The sequence below is a fragment of the Channa argus genome, chromosome 4, assembly GCF_033026475.1.
Source record: "Channa argus isolate prfri chromosome 4, Channa argus male v1.0, whole genome shotgun sequence".
NCBI classification, from domain to species: Eukaryota; Metazoa; Chordata; class Actinopteri; order Anabantiformes; family Channidae; genus Channa; species Channa argus.
In genome coordinates this window covers 29366233-29381076 of record NC_090200.1, presented here as the reverse complement: position 1 = coordinate 29381076, position 14844 = coordinate 29366233, and the positions used below count along the sequence as shown (strand labels likewise).

Here is a 14844-nt window from a genome sequence, read left to right as displayed (position 1 = left end):
CATTTTAGTATACTGCATTGACCTTTGAAAGTCATAGGTATCACATCCATGCTTGGAATGGAAAACATGCAATTACTCTGTCAAATTTCGTGGTGCTCAAACCCACAATTCCTCATAAAGCTTGCTATGGTAAGGCTGTTTTCATACTTGTCAACTTTCATAGGTGAAAGTTTTCCTGAGAACAGATCTGTGGAATAGATGTCGCAGTCAAGGGCTCGTCCAGGATTTGAACCTGGGACCTCTCGCACCCTAAGCGAGAATCATACCCCTAGACCAACGAGCCACATAAAGACAAGCGAATTGCAGAGTTTGTAAACTAATATCCCATTTGAAGACAGAATTTACTCACCTTTAGATTGGCCAATTTGTGCTACCTCAAGCTCTGCCTCCTGTCTTGTCTACAGTGCCACTGTCTCTAAGCCGAAAAACATTGCTGGTCTCACTACTGTCTTGAACACCTTTGCTTTCATTCTCGCTGATACTCTTTTATCGCAAAACACACCTGACACTTTTCACACTTCAATCATACCCCTAGACCAACGAGCCATATAAAGACAAGCGAATTGCAGAGTTTGTAAACTAATATCCCATTTGTAGACAGAATTTACTCACCTTTAGATTGGCCAATTTGTGTATTGGCAACCTCACTACATTGAAAGTGTTACCTTCTCTTTTCTTGTATGCATCTCAACGAGCTTGAGGAGAGCATTTGAACTCTCTTTTGAGAGAGTATGTCCAAAAAGCTCCTCTTTGTTCTTCCTCTAGACCTTTTGCCTGGCAGCTCCAACCTCAGCATTCTTCTACCGACATATTGACAGTCTCTCCTCTGAACATGTCCAAACCACCTCAATCTGGCCTCTCTGACTTTATCTCCAAAACATCTAACATGAGCTGTCCCTCTGATGTACTCATGCCTGATCCCATCCATCCTCGTCACTCCCAATGAGAACCTCAACATCTTAAGCTCTGCTACCTCCAGCTCTGCCTCCTGTCTTTTCTACAGTGCCACTGTCTCTAAGCCGAAAAACATCGCTGGTCTCACCACCGTCTTGAACACCTTTGCTTTCATTCTCGCTGATAATCTGTTATCGCAAAACACACCTGACCCTTTTCTCCACCCGTTCCAACCTACTTGCACTCGCCTCTTCACGTCACGTCTACTGTCAGTCAGCACTTTTTCTGCAAATAGTTTGCTTCATTGAAAGTGACACCTTCTCGCTAAATGTTTGCACCTCAGTGTATTCTACAATGGCATTTTAGTATACTGCATTGACCTTTAAAAGTCATAGGTATCAGATCGGCAACACATCCATGCTTGGAATGGAAAACATGCAATTACTCTGTCAAATTTCGTGGTGCTCAAACCCACAATTCCTCATAAAGCTTGGTATAGTAAGGCTGTTTTTATACTTGTCGACTTTCATAGGTGAAAGATTTCCTGAAAAGGTTCTGTGGAATAGATGTCGCAGTCAAGGGCTCGTCCGGGATTTGAACCCGGGACCTCTCGCACCCGAAGCGAGAATCATACCCCTAGACCAACGAGCCATATAAAGAGAAGGGAATTGCAGAGTTTGTAAACTAATATCCCATTTGTAGACAGAATTTACTCACCTTTAGATTGGCCAATTTGTGTATTGGCAACCTCACTACATTGAAAGTGTTACCATCTCTTTTCTTGTATGCATCTCAATGAACTTGAGGAGAGCATTTGAACTCTCTTTTGAGAGAGTATATCCAAAAATCTCCTCTTTGGTCTTCCTCTAGACCTCTTGCCTGGCAGCTCCAACCTCAGCATCCTTCTACCGACATATTGACACTTTTCTCCACCCGTTCCAACCTGCTTGCACTCGCCTCTTCACGTCACGTCTACTGTCAGTCCTACGTTCTTAGCTTTCCTCTTCTCTCTCTGTCTACAAACAAACCTTCCTCCTCTCATTCTTCGACCAACAGTAGGCTTGCATTCTGAGACTGAAGTGGCCTATTGGGATGATATGGTACCATGAGGTCTTTTAGATATGATGGAGCTTGACCCTTTAGAGCTTTATATGTAAGAAGCAGGGTTTTACATTCTGTTCTAGATTTGTTGAGAAGCCAATGGAAAGAAGCTAGTGAAGGCAATATATGATACAGTCCGCACTTTTGCTGCAAATAGTTTGCTTCATTGAAAGTGACACCTTCTCGCTAAATGTTTGCACCTCAGTGTATTCTACAATGGCATTTTAGTATACTGCATTGACCTTTAAAAGTCATAGGTATCAGATCGGCAACACATCCATGCTTGGAATGGAAAAAATGCAATTACTCTGTCAAATTTTGTGGTGCTCAAACCCACAATTCCTCATAAAGCTTGCTATGGTAAGGCTGTTTTCATACTTGTCGACTTTCATAGGTGAAAGTTTTCCTGAGAACAGATCTGTGGAATAGATGTCGCAGTCAAGGGCTCGTCCGGGATTTGAACCCGGGACCTCTCGCACCCAAAGCGAGAATCATACCCCTAGACCAACGAACCATATAAAGACGAGCGAATTGCAGAGTTTGTGAACTAATACCCCATTTGTAGACAGAATTTACTCACCTTTAGATTGGCCAATTTGTGTATTGGCAACCTCACTACATTGAAAGTGTTGCCATCTCTTTTCTTGTATGCATCTCAATGAACTTGAGGAGAGCATTTGAACTCTCTTTTGAGAGAGTATATCTAAAAATCACCTCTTTGTTCTTCCTCTAGACCTCTTGCCTGGCAGCTCCAACCTCAGCATCCTTCCTTCTGGTGCTCAAACCCACAATTCCTCATAAAGCTTGGTATAGTAAGGCTGTTTTTATACTTGTCGACTTTCGTAGGTGAAAGTCTTCCTAAAAAGGTTCTGAGAATAGATGTCGCAGTCAAGGGCTCGTCCGGGATGTGAACCCAGGACCTGTCGCACCCAACGCGAGAATCATACCCCTAGACCAACGAGCCTCGCGTCTGGTGGGTTTGTAATGAGTTCAGCCCTACTATCCAAATGAAGAACAAGAACTTCAGTCATTCTCAAATTGAGCAATTCATGTTGTGTAAATTTCCGACAAAAACATTAATGTGAGGACATACTCCATTGACAGAGAAAGGTTGTGGTTTCCAGATGAGCAAAACACGAGTGAGTGGAATCTTGTCTCGTCTAGTAACAACTTTCACAGCAAAACTTGCATCTGGTCTTGTGGTTACACGTGGAAAGCGTTACATCCTCTCTTCTCATAGACATTGAATTTAGCATTCAGGGCTCGTCCGGAGACCTCTCACACCCTAAGCGACAATCATTCCCCTAGACCAAGGCTAGTGAAGGCAAAATATGATACAGTCAGCTCTTGACTTTTGAAAGTCGGGTTTTCCAAATCGGCAAAACATCAGTACTTGGCATCTTGTGTCGTGTACTAACTAAAGTTTCCTGTGTTTGCACAAGGAAAAAATGCAATTACTCTGTCAAAGTTTGTGGTGCTCAAACCCACAATTCCTCATAAAGCTTGCTATGGTAAGGCTGTTTTCATACCTATCGACTTTCATAGGTGAAAGTTTTCCTGAGAATAGATCTGTGGAATAGATGTCGCAGTCAAGGGCTCGTCCGGGATTTGAACCCGGGACCTCTCGCACCCAAAGCGAGAATCATACCCCTAGACCAACGAGCCTCGTGTCCGGTGGTTTTGTATTGTGTTCAGCCGGTTCAGCAAAACACGAGTGAGTGGAATCTTGTCTCGTCTAGTAACAACTTTCACAGCAAAACTTGCATCTGGTCTTGTGGTTACACGTGGAAAGCGTTACATCCTCTCTTCTCATAGACATTGAATTTAGCATTCAGGGCTCGTCCGGAGACCTCTCACACCCTAAGCGAAAATCATTCCCCTAGACCAAGGCTAGTGAAGGCAAAATATGATACAGTCAGCTCTTGACTTTTGAAAGTCGGGTTTTCCAAATCGGCAAAACATCAGTACTTGGCATCTTGTGTCGTGTACTAACTAAAGTTTCCTGTGTTTGCACAAGGAAAAAATGCAATTACTCTGTCAAAGTTTGTGGTGCTCAAACCCACAATTCCTCATAAAGCTTGCTATGGTAAGGCTGTTTTCATACCTATCGACTTTCATAGGTGAAAGTTTTCCTGAGAATAGATCTGTGGAATAGATGTCGCAGTCAAGGGCTCGTCCGGGATTTGAACCCGGGACCTCTCGCACCCTAAGCGAGAATCATACCCCTAGACCAACGAGCCATTTAAAGACAAGTGAATTGCAGAGTTTGTAAACTAATATCCCATTTGTAGACAGAATTTACTCACCTTTAGATTGGCCAATTTGTGTATTGGCAACCTCACTACATTGAAAGTGTTACCATCTCTTTTCTTGTATGCATCTCAATGAACTTGAGGAGAGCATTTGAACTCTCTTTTGAGAGAGTATATCTAAAAATCTCCTCTTTGGTCTTCCTCTAGACCTCTTGCCTGGCAGCTCCAACCTCAGCATCCTTCTACCGACATATTGACAGTCTCTCCTCTTAACATGTCCAAACCACCTCAATCTGGCCTCTCTGACTTTATCTCCAAAACATCTAACATGAGCTGTCCCTCTGATGTACTCATGCCTGATCCTATCCATCCTCGTCACTCCCAATGAGAACCTCAACATCTTAAGCTCTGCTACCTCCAGCTCTGCCTCCTGTCTTTTCAACAGTGCCACTGTCTCTAAGCCGAAAAACATCGCTGGTCTCACCACTGTCTTGAACACCTTTGCTTTCATTCTCGCTGATACTCTTTTTTCGGAAAACACACCTGACACTTTTCTCCACCCGTTCCAACCTGCTTGCACTCGCCTCTTCACGTCACGTCTACTGTCAGTCCTACGTTCTTAGCTTTCCTCTTCTCTCTCTGTCTACAAACAAACCTTCCTCCTCTCCTTCTTCGACCAACAGTAGGCTTGCATTCTGAGACTGAAGTGGCCTATTGGGATGATATGGTACCATGAGGTCTTTTAGATATGATGGAGCTTGACCCTTTAGAGCTTTATATGTAAGAAGCAGGGTTTTACATTCTGTTCTAGATTTGTTGAGAAGCCAATGGAAAGAAGCTAGTGAAAGCAAAATATGATACAGTCCGCACTTTTGCTGCAAATAGTTTGCTTCATTGAAAGTGACACCTTCTCGCTAAATGTTTGCACCTCAGTGTATTCTACAATGGCATTTTAGTATACTGCATTGACCTTTAAAAGTCATAGGTATCAGATCGGCAACACATCCATGCTTGGAATGGAAAAAATGCAATTATTCTGTCAAATTTTGTGGTGCTCAAACCCACAATTCCTCATAAAGCTTGCTATGGTAAGGCTGTTTTCATACTTGTCGACTTTCATAGGTGAAAGTTTTCCTGAGGACAGATCTGTGGAATAGATGTCGCAGTCAAGGGCTCGTCCGGGATTTGAACCCGGGACCTCTCGCACCCTAAGCGAGAATCATACCCGTAGACCAACGAGCCACATAAAGACAAGCGAATTGCAGAGTGTGTAAACTAATACCCCATTTGTAGACAGAATTTACTCACCTTTAGATTGGCCAATTTGTGTATTGGCAACCTCACTACATTGAAAGTGTTACCATCTCTTTTCTTGTATGCATCTCAATGAACTTGAGGAGAGCATTTGAACTCTCTTTTGAGAGAGTATGTCCAAAAAGCTCCTCTTTTGTCTTCCTCTAGACCTCTTGCCTGGCAGCTCCAACCTCAGCATCCTTCCTTCTGGTGCTCAAACCCACAATTCCTCATAAAGCTTGGTATAGTAAGGCTGTTTTTATACTTGTCGACTTTCGTAGGTGAAAGTCTTCCTAAAAAGGTTCTGAGAATAGATGTCGCAGTCAAGGGCTCGTCCGGGATGTGAACCCAGGACCTGTCGCACCCAACGCGAGAATCATACCCCTAGACCAACGAGCCTCGCGTCTGGTGGGTTTGTAATGAGTTCAGCCCTACTATCCAAATGAAGAACAAGAACTTCAGTCATTCTCAAATTGAGAAATTCATGTTGTGTAAATTTCCGACAAAAACATTAATGTGAGGACATACTCCATTGACAGAGAAAGGTTGTGGTTTCCAGATGAGCAAAACACGAGTGAGTGGAATCTTGTCTCGTCTAGTAACAACTTTCACAGCAAAACTTGCATCTGGTCTTGTGGTTACACGTGGAAAGCGTTACATCCTCTCTTCTCATAGACATTGAATTTAGCATTCAGGGCTCGTCCGGAGACCTCTCACACCCTAAGCGACAATCATTCCCCTAGACCAAGGCTAGTGAAGGCAAAATATGATACAGTCAGCTCTTGACTTTTGAAAGTCGGGTTTTCCAAATCGGCAAAACATCAGTACTTGGCATCTTGTGTCGTGTACTAACTAAAGTTTCCTGTGTTTGCACAAGGAAAAAATGCAATTACTCTGTCAAAGTTTGTGGTGCTCAAACCCACAATTCCTCATAAAGCTTGCTATGGTAAGGCTGTTTTCATACCTATCGACTTTCATAGGTGAAAGTTTTCCTGAGAATAGATCTGTGGAATAGATGTCGCAGTCAAGGGCTCGTCCGGGATTTGAACCCGGGACCTCTCGCACCCTAAGCGAGAATCATACCCCTAGACCAACGAGCCATTTAAAGACAAGTGAATTGCAGAGTTTGTAAACTAATATCCCATTTGTAGACAGAATTTACTCACCTTTAGATTGGCCAATTTGTGTATTGGCAACCTCACTACATTGAAAGTGTTACCATCTCTTTTCTTGTATGCATCTCAATGAACTTGAGGAGAGCATTTGAACTCTCTTTTGAGAGAGTATATCTAAAAATCTCCTCTTTGGTCTTCCTCTAGACCTCTTGCCTGGCAGCTCCAACCTCAGCATCCTTCTACCGACATATTGACAGTCTCTCCTCTTAACATGTCCAAACCACCTCAATCTGGCCTCTCTGACTTTATCTCCAAAACATCTAACATGAGCTGTCCCTCTGATGTACTCATGCCTGATCCTATCCATCCTCGTCACTCCCAATGAGAACCTCAACATCTTAAGCTATGCTACCTCCAGCTCTGCCTCCTGTCTTTTCAACAGTGCCACTGTCTCTAAGCCGAAAAACATCGCTGGTCTCACCACTGTCTTGAACACCTTTGCTTTCATTCTCGCTGATACTCTTTTTTCGCAAAACACACCTGACACTTTTCTCCACCCGTTCCAACCTGCTTGCACTCGCCTCTTCACGTCACGTCTACTGTCAGTCCTACGTTCTTAGCTTTCCTCTTCTCTCTCTGTCTACAAACAAACCTTCCTCCTCTCCTTCTTCGACCAACAGTAGGCTTGCATTCTGAGACTGAAGTGGCCTATTGGGATGATATGGTACCATGAGGTCTTTTAGATATGATGGAGCTTGACCCTTTAGAGCTTTATATGTAAGAAGCAGGGTTTTACATTCTGTTCTAGATTTGTTGAGAAGCCAATGGAAAGAAGCTAGTGAAGGCAAAATATGATACAGTCCGCACTTTTGCTGCAAATAGTTTGCTTCATTGAAAGTGACACCTTCTCGCTAAATGTTTGCACCTCAGTGTATTCTACAATGGCATTTTAGTATACTGCATTGACCTTTAAAAGTCATAGGTATCAGATCGGCAACACATCCATGCTTGGAATGGAAAACATGCAATTACTCTGTCAAATTTCGTGGTGCTCAAACCCACAATTCCTCGTAAAGCTTGGTATTGTAAGGCTATTTTCATACTTGTCGACTTTCATAGGTGAAAGTTTTCCTGAGAACAGATCTGTGGAATAGATGTCGCAGTCAAGGGCTCGTCCGGGATTTGAACCCGGGACCTCTCGCACCCGAAGCGAGAATCATAGCCCTAGACCAACGAGCCACATAAAGACAAGCGAATTGCAGAGTTTGTAAACTAATATCCCATTTGTAGACAGAATTTACTCACCTTTAGATTGGCCAATTTGTGTATTGGCAACCTCACTACATTGAAAGTGTTACCATCTCTTTTCTTTTATGCATCTCAATGAACTTGAGGAGAGCATTTGAACTCTCTTTTGAGAGAGTATGTCCAAAAAGCTCCTCTTTGTTCTTCCGCTAGACCTCTTGCCTGGCAGCTCCAACCTCAGCATCCTTCTACCGACATATTGACAGTCTCTGTTCTGAACATGTCCAAACCACCTCAATCTGGCCTCTCTGACTTTATCTCCAAAACATCTAACATGAGCTGTCCCTCTGATGTACTCATGCCTGATCCCATCCATCCTCGTCACTCCCAATGAGAACCTCAACATCTTAAGCTCTCCTACCTCCAGCTCTGCCTCCTGTCTTTTCTACAGTGCCACTGTCTCTAAGCCGAAAAACATCGCTGGTCTCACCACCTTCTTGAACACCTTTGCTTTCATTCTCGCTGATAATCTTTTATCGCAAAACACACCTGACCCTTTTCTCCACCCGTTCCAACCTGCTTGCACTCGCCTCTTCACGTCACGTCTACTGTCAGTTCTACGTTCTTAGCTTTCCTCTTCTCTCTCTGCCTACAAACAAACCTTCCTCCTCTCCTTCTTCGACCAACAGTAGGCTTGCATTCTGAGACTGAAGTGGCCTATTGGGATGATATGGTACCATGAGGTCTTTTAGATATGATGGAGCTTGACCCTTTAGAGCTTTAAATGTAAGAAGCAGGGTTTTACATTCTGTTCTAGATTTGTTGAGAAGCCAATGGAAAGAAGCTAGTGAAGGCAAAATATGATACAGTCAGCACTTTTGCTGCAAATAGTTTGCTTCATTGAAAGTGACACCTTCTCGCTAAATGTTTGCACCTCAGTGTATTCTACAATGGCATTTTAGTATACTGCATTGACCTTTAAAAGTCATAGGTATCAGATCGGCAACACATCCATGCTTGGAATGGAAAAAATGCAATTACTCTGTCAAATTTTGTGGTGCTCAAACCCACAATTCCTCATAAAGCTTGTTATAGTAAGGCTGTTTTTATACTTGTCGACTTTCGTAGGTGAAAGTCTTCCTAAAAAGGGTCTGTGGAATAGATGTCGCAGTCAAGGGCTCGTCCGGGATTTGAACCCGGGACCTCTCGCAATTTGTGTATTGGCAACCTCACTACATTGAAAGTGTTACCATCTCTTTTCTTGTATGCATCTCAATGAACTTGAGGAGAGCATTTGAACTCTCTTTTGAGAGAGTATATCCAAAAATCTCCTCTTTGGTCTTCCTCTAGACCTCTTGCCTGGCAGCTCCAACCTCAGCATCCTTTATCCGATATACTGTTTTCACCATCTCTCCTCTGAATAAGTCCAAACCACTTCAATCTAGCCTCTCTGACTTTATCTCCAAAACATCTAACATAAGCTCTCCCTCTGATGTACTCATGCCTGATCCTATCCATCCTCGTCACTCCCAATGAGAACCTCAACATCTTAAGCTCTGCTACCTCCAGCTCTGCCTCCTGTCTTTTCTACAGAAGCCAATGGCAAGAAGCTAGTGAAGGCAAAATATGATACAGTCAGCACTTTTGCTGCAAATAGTTTGCTTCATTGAAAGTGACACCTTCTCGCTAAATTTTTGCACCTCAGTGTATTCTACAATGGCATTTTAGTATACTGCATTGACCTTTAAAAGTCATAGGTATCAGATCGGCAACACATCCATGCTTGGAATGGAAAATATGCAATTACTCTGTCAAATTTCGTGGTGCTCAAACCCACAATTCCTCGTAAAGCTTGGTATTGTAAGGCTGTTTTTATACTTGTCGACTTTCGTAGGTGAAAGTCTTCCTAAAAACGGTGTGTGGAATAGATGTCGCAGTCAAGGGCTCGTCCGGGATTTGATCCCTGGACCTCTCGCAACCAAAGCGAGAATCATACCCCTAGACCAACGAGCCTCGCGTCCAGTGGGCTTGTAATGAGTTCAGCCCTACTATCCAAATGAAGAACAAGAACTTCAGTCATTCTCAAACTGAGAAATTCATGTTGTGTAAATTTCCGACAAAAACATTAATGTGAGGACATACTCCATTGACAGAGAAAGGTTGTGGTTTCCAGATCAGCAAAACACGAGTGAGTGGAATCTTGTCTCGTTCTAGTAACAACTTTCACAGCAACACTTGCATCTGGTCTTGTGGTTACACGTGGAAAGCGTTACATCTTCTTTTCTCATAGACATTGAATTTAGCATTCAGGGCTCGTCCGGAGACTTCTCACACCCTAAGCGAGAATCATTCCCCTAGACCAAGGCTAGTGAACGCAAAATATGATACAGTCAGCTCTTGACTTTTGAAAGTCGGGTTTTCCAAATCGGCAAAACATCAACACTTGGCATCTTGTGTCGTGTACTAACTAAAGTTTCCTGTGTTTGAACAAGGAAAAAGTGCAATTACTCTGTCAAAGTTTGTGGTGCTCAAACCCACAATTCCTCATAAAGCTTGCTATGGTAAGGCTGTTTTCGTACTTGTCGACTTTCATAGGTGAAAGTTTTCATGAGAATAGATCTGTGGAATAGATGTCGCAGTCAAGGGCTCGTCCGGGATTTGAACCCGGGACCTCTCGCACCCTAAGCGAGAATCATACCCCTAGACCAACGAGCCACATAAAGACAAGCGAATTGCAGAGTTTGTAAACTAATATCCCATTTGTAGACAGAATTTACTCACCTTTAGATTGGCCAATTTGTGTATTGGCAACCTCACTACATTGAAAGTGTTACCATCTCTTTTCTTGTATGCATCTCAATGAACTTGAGGAGAGCATTTGAACTCTCTTTTGAGAGAGTATATTCAAAAATCTCCTCTTAGTTCTTCCTCTAGACCTCTTGCCTCGCAGCTCCAACCTCAGCATCCTTCTACCGACATATTGACAGTCTCTCCTCTGAACATGTCCAAACCACCTCAATCTGGCCCCTCTGACTTTATCTCCAAAACATCTAACATGAGCTGTCCCTCTGATGTACTCATGCCTGATCCTATCCATCCTCGTCACTCCCAAGGAGAACCTCAACATCTTAAGCTATGCTACCTCCAGCTCTGCCTCCTGTCTTTTCTACAGTGCCACTGTCTCTAAGCCGAAAAACATCGCTGGTCTCACCACCGTCTTGAACACCTTTGCTTTCATTCTCGCTGATACTCTTTTATCGCAAAACACACCTGACACTTTTCTCCACCCGTTCCAACCTGCTTGCACTCGCCTCTTCACGTCACGTCTACTGTCAGTCCTACGTTCTTAGCTTTCCTCTTCTCTCTCTGCCTACAAACAAACCTTCCTCCTCTCCTTCTTCGACCAACAGTAGGCTTGCATTCTGAGACTGAAGTGGCCTATTGGGATGATATGGTACCATGAGGTCTTTTAGATATGATGGAGCTTGACCCTTTAGAGCTTTAAATGTAAGAAGCAGGGTTTTACATTCTGTTCTAGATTTGTTGAGAAGCCAATGGAAAGAAGCTAGTGAAGGCAAAATATGATACAGTCAGCACTTTTGCTGCAAATAGTTTGCTTCATTGAAAGTGACACCTTCTCGCTAAATGTTTGCACCTCAGTGTATTCAACAATGGCATTTTAGTATACTGCATTGACCTTTAAAAGTCATAGGTATCAGATCGGCAACACATCCATGCTTGGAATGGAAAAAATGCAATTACTCTGTCAAATTTTGTGGTGCTCAAACCCACAATTCCTCATAAAGCTAGGTATAGTAAGGCTGTTTTTATACTTGTCGACTTTCGTAGGTGAAAGTCTTCCTAAAAAGGGTCTGTGGAATAGATGTCGCAGTCAAGGGCTCGTCCGGGATTTGAACCCTGGACCTCTCGCAATTTGTGTATTGGCAACCTCACTACATTGAAAGTGTTACCATCTCTTTTCTTGTATGCATCTCAATGAACTTGAGGAGAGCATTTGAACTCTCTTTTGAGAGAGTATATCCAAAAATCTCCTCTTTGGTCTTCCTCTAGACCTCTTGCCTGGCAGCTCCAACCTCAGCATCCTTTATCCGATATACTGTTTTCACCATCTCTCCTCTGAATAAGTCCAAACCACTTCAATCTAGCCTCTCTGACTTTATCTCCAAAACATCTAACATAAGCTGTCCCTCTGATGTACTCATGCCTGATCCTATCCATCCTCGTCACTCCCAATGAGAACCTCAACATCTTAAGCTCTGCTACCTCCAGCTCTGCCTCCTGTCTTTTCTACAGAAGCCAATGGCAAGAAGCTAGTGAAGGCAAAATATGATACAGTCAGCACTTTTGCTGCAAATAGTTTGCTTCATTGAAAGTGACACCTTCTCGCTAAATTTTTGCACCTCAGTGTATTCTACAATGGCATTTTAGTATACTGCATTGACCTTTAAAAGTCATAGGTATCAGATCGGCAATACATCCATGCTTGGAATGGAAAACATGCAATTACTCTGTCAAATTTCGTGGTGCTCAAACCCACAATTCCTCATAAAGCTTGGTATTGTAAGGCTGTTTTTATACTTGTCGACTTTCGTAGGTGAAAGTCTTCCTAAAAACGGTGTGTGGAATAGATGTCGCAGTCAAGGGCTCGTCTGGGATTTGATCCCTGGACCTCTCACAACCAAAGCGAGAATCATACCCCTAGACCAACGAGCCTCGCGTCCAGTGGGCTTGTAATGAGTTCAGCCCTACTATCCAAATGAAGAACAAGAACTTCAGTCATTCTCAAACTGAGAAATTCATGTTGTGTAAATTTCCGACAAAAACATTAATGTGAGGACATACTCCATTGACAGAGAAAGGTTGTGGTTTCCAGATCAGCAAAACACGAGTGAGTGGAATCTTGTCTCGTTCTAGTAACAACTTTCACAGCAACACTTGCATCTGGTCTTGTGGTTACACGTGGAAAGCGTTACATCTTCTTTTCTCATAGACATTGAATTTAGCATTCAGGGCTCGTCCGGAGACTTCTCACACCCTAAGCGAGAATCATTCCCCTAGACCAAGGCTAGTGAAGGCAAAATATGATACAGTCAGCTCTTGACTTTTGAAAGTCGGGTTTTCCAAATCGGCAAAACATCAACACTTGGCATCTTGTGTCGTGTACTAACTAAAGTTTCCTGTGTTTGAACAAGGAAAAAGTGCAATTACTCTGTCAAAGTTTGTGATGCTCAAACCCACAATTCCTCATAAAGCTTGCTATGGTAAGGCTGTTTTCATACTTGTCGACTTTCATAGGTGAAAGTTTTCCTGAGAACAGATCTGTGGAATAGATGTCGCAGTCAAGGGCTCGTCCGGGATTTGAACCCGGGACCTCTCGCACCCGAAGCGAGAATCATACCCCTAGACCAACGAGCCACATAAAAGACAAGCGAATTGCAGTGTTTGTAAACTAATATCCCATTTGTAGACAGAATTTACTCACCTTTAGATTGGCCAATTTGTGTATTGGCAACCTCACTACATTGAAAGTGTTACCATCTCTTTTCTTGTATGCATCTCAATGAACTTCTGGAGAGCATTTGAACTCTCTTTTGAGAGAGTATGTCCAAAAAGCTCCTCTTTGTTCTTCCTCTAGACCTCTTGCCTGGCAGCTCCAACCTCAGCATCCTTCTACCGACATATTGACAGTCTCTGCTCTGAACAAACCACCTCAATCTGGCCTCTCTGACTTTATCTCCAAAACATCTAACATGAGCTGTCCCTCTGATGTACTCATGCCTGATCCCATCCATCCTCGTCACTCCCAATGAGAACCTCAACATCTTAAGCTCTGCTACCTCCAGCTCTGCCTCCTGTCTTTTCTACAGTGCCACTGTCTCTAAGCCGAAAAACATCGCTGGTCTCACCACCTTCTTGAACACCTTTGCTTTCATTCTCGCTGATAATCTTTTATCGCAAAACACACCTGACCCTTTTCTCCACCGTTCCAACCTGCTTGCACTCACCTCACTACATTGAAAGTGTTACCATCTCTTTTCTTGTATGCATCTCAATGAACTTGAGGAGAGCATTTGAACTCTCTTTTGAGAGAGTATATCTAAAAATCTCCTTTTTGGTCTTCCTCTAGACCTCTTGCCTGGCAGCTCCAACCTCAGCATCTTTTATCCGATATACTGTTTTCACCATCTCTCCTCTGAATAAGTCCAAACCACTTCAATCTAGCCTCTCTGACTTTATCTCCAAAACATCTAACATGAGCTGTCCCTCTGATGTACTCATGCCTGATCCTATCCATCCTCGTCACTCCCAATGAGAACCTCAACATCTTAAGCTCTGCTACCTCATCCATGCTTGGAATGGAAAACATGCAATTACTCTGTCAAATTTTGTGGTGCTCAAACCCACAATTCCTCATAAAGCTTGCTATGGTAAGGCTGTTTTCATACTTGTCAACTTTCATAGGTGAAAGTTTTCCTGAGAACAGATCTGTGGAATAGATGTCGCAGTCAAGGGCTCGTCCAGGATTTGAACCTGGGACCTCTCGCACCCTAAGCGAGAATCATACCCCTAGACCAACGAGCCACATAAAGACAAGCGAATTGCAGAGTTTGTAAACTAATATCCCATTTGAAGACAGAATTTACTCACCTTTAGATTGGCCAATTTGTGCTACCTCAAGCTCTGCCTCCTGTCTTTTCTACAGTGCCACTGTCTCTAAGCCGAAAAACATTGCTGGTCTCACTACTGTCTTGAACACCTTTGCTTTCATTCTCGCTGATACTCTTTTATCGCAAAACACACCTGACACTTTTCACACTTCAATCATACCCCTAGACCAACGAGCCATATAAAGACAAGCGAATTGCAGAGTTTGTAAACTAATATCCCATTTGTAGACAGAATTTACTCACCTTTAGATTGGC

The 14844-nt window shown here is 43.1% G+C and overlaps 11 non-coding genes across 11 annotated transcripts; all 11 read right to left on the bottom strand.

Moving 5' to 3' along the window:
• Positions 1-211: 211 nt before the first annotated feature.
• On the bottom strand, positions 212-283 carry trnap-agg (transfer RNA proline (anticodon AGG)). Its single transcript has one exon. It is a non-coding gene; the product is annotated as a tRNA-Pro (tRNA).
• Positions 284-1473: 1190 nt separating this feature from the next.
• trnap-cgg (transfer RNA proline (anticodon CGG)) lies at positions 1474-1545 on the bottom strand. Its single transcript has one exon. It is a non-coding gene; the product is annotated as a tRNA-Pro (tRNA).
• Positions 1546-2437: 892 nt separating this feature from the next.
• On the bottom strand, positions 2438-2509 carry trnap-ugg (transfer RNA proline (anticodon UGG)). Its single transcript has one exon. It is a non-coding gene; the product is annotated as a tRNA-Pro (tRNA).
• Positions 2510-3588: 1079 nt separating this feature from the next.
• trnap-ugg (transfer RNA proline (anticodon UGG)) lies at positions 3589-3660 on the bottom strand. Its single transcript has one exon. It is a non-coding gene; the product is annotated as a tRNA-Pro (tRNA).
• A 503-nt stretch (positions 3661-4163) lies between these two features.
• trnap-agg (transfer RNA proline (anticodon AGG)) lies at positions 4164-4235 on the bottom strand. The gene has a single exon. It is a non-coding gene; the product is annotated as a tRNA-Pro (tRNA).
• Positions 4236-5417: 1182 nt separating this feature from the next.
• Positions 5418-5489, bottom strand: trnap-agg (transfer RNA proline (anticodon AGG)). The gene has a single exon. It is a non-coding gene; the product is annotated as a tRNA-Pro (tRNA).
• A 1079-nt stretch (positions 5490-6568) lies between these two features.
• Positions 6569-6640, bottom strand: trnap-agg (transfer RNA proline (anticodon AGG)). The gene has a single exon. It is a non-coding gene; the product is annotated as a tRNA-Pro (tRNA).
• A 1182-nt stretch (positions 6641-7822) lies between these two features.
• On the bottom strand, positions 7823-7894 carry trnap-cgg (transfer RNA proline (anticodon CGG)). Its single transcript has one exon. It is a non-coding gene; the product is annotated as a tRNA-Pro (tRNA).
• A 2649-nt stretch (positions 7895-10543) lies between these two features.
• On the bottom strand, positions 10544-10615 carry trnap-agg (transfer RNA proline (anticodon AGG)). Its single transcript has one exon. It is a non-coding gene; the product is annotated as a tRNA-Pro (tRNA).
• Positions 10616-13264: 2649 nt separating this feature from the next.
• On the bottom strand, positions 13265-13336 carry trnap-cgg (transfer RNA proline (anticodon CGG)). Its single transcript has one exon. It is a non-coding gene; the product is annotated as a tRNA-Pro (tRNA).
• Positions 13337-14431: 1095 nt separating this feature from the next.
• Positions 14432-14503, bottom strand: trnap-agg (transfer RNA proline (anticodon AGG)). Its single transcript has one exon. It is a non-coding gene; the product is annotated as a tRNA-Pro (tRNA).
• Positions 14504-14844: the final 341 nt, after the last annotated feature.